General features: G+C 40.0%; 1 protein-coding gene across 1 annotated transcript in view; it reads right to left on the bottom strand.

Moving 5' to 3' along the window:
* Positions 1-476: 476 nt before the first annotated feature.
* Positions 477-1,280, bottom strand: part of LOC119593079 (glycoprotein-N-acetylgalactosamine 3-beta-galactosyltransferase 1-like) — a gene marked incomplete in the record, with an annotated part of 11,987 nt that continues 11,183 nt past the window's right edge. The window contains 1 exon segment of the mRNA XM_037942002.1: positions 477-1,280.

Here is a 1,280-nt window from a genome sequence, read left to right as displayed (position 1 = left end):
GGAAAAGGGTCTCCTTAAATTTTGCAACATTAGGAAGCAACCGAGTGATCAAACGTTACCACAATGCACACCGCTGGTCAGTACAGTTACTCTGTACAGAGAGCAGTAATCCGAATTGGAAGGGTTTGTGGTTTCGTGTGTCTAAAGTTGTCATATGTAAACTTGCCCATAGTATTTTACCGGTGTTTCAAAAGGTCTTTAAAGAGACCCGAGGCTGTTTTATTTTATTTTACATGTTATAAAATATGCGAGTATTTATGAAGTAGTGGATATGTATAAAAGAATGAATAATAGGATTTCACTTTTTTATGGGGGGGGGGGGTATCTCGGCATTAAAGGAAATTAGTATTTTACTCCTGCAATTAGAAAATTTAGCAAACAAATAAGATTTTGCTTTGACGGATCTTCAAAGATTGTTTGTGCAAAGTATGGGAAATGTAATGCAATCCAAGAATTTAAGGGAAATGAAAGCCGTATTCAGTGTGGAATAACTTATTGGGAAGTACACACGTGTTGTCTCAGTGGTAATGAGATTGACATGTACATTATTTTTTTCGTTAATTTTGATATTGGTGGAGACTTACAGATGCACCTGCAGTGTTACGATTAACAAGATTTTGCTTTTACCTGAAATACAAATACAAAGATTTCAGCATGGCAGGTTTTCCATAAAATTCCTCCTCTTTGGGAAGTATAAAATATCATTAAATTACTTTTCATCACATGGAACTTTACTTTCTAGTAACTCTGAATCTCTTTTCTTGAGGATTGTTCCTGTGTTGTTGCCACTTTAGTCGGCGTTATAGTAGTTTGAGTTGTCGGTATATTGCAAATATATTTAAATGCATTTCACTGACAGTTTACTTCGGATAGCTAGTTACCAATGTAGCCAAGTGAATATTTTGCATAGATTTTGAAAGGTCATTTGTCATTCGAAAACTCCATGTTTCACAGTTCAGAAAGGAAATGTATCGGCAAAGTAGATGTAACAAAATCGGTACACTTGGCCTGTACAAGTTGACTATTGTTCCCCCTCTGGTTCCAGCGTGATCGGCTTCGTGCTGGGAGGCTCTCTGATGTTCATCTCGCTGTTCGACATCACCAGGAAACCGGTGATCATGTTCTTCGACCAAGTTTTCGGAATGAAGACCAACCGCCGACGTCGGAGGGAGGCTGGCGACGGTCTGGAGTCTCGGGTCGCTGTTGCCTTCGACACCCTGGCGGCGGCGCTCGACAAGATGGAGACCATTGCAGAGATCGCCAACAGCATGTAGGGGAAG

The sequence above is a fragment of the Penaeus monodon genome, chromosome 31 (assembly GCF_015228065.2).
Source record: "Penaeus monodon isolate SGIC_2016 chromosome 31, NSTDA_Pmon_1, whole genome shotgun sequence".
NCBI lineage: Eukaryota > Metazoa > Arthropoda > Malacostraca > Decapoda > Penaeidae > Penaeus > Penaeus monodon.
This window is presented reverse-complemented; position numbering and strand designations above follow the sequence as displayed.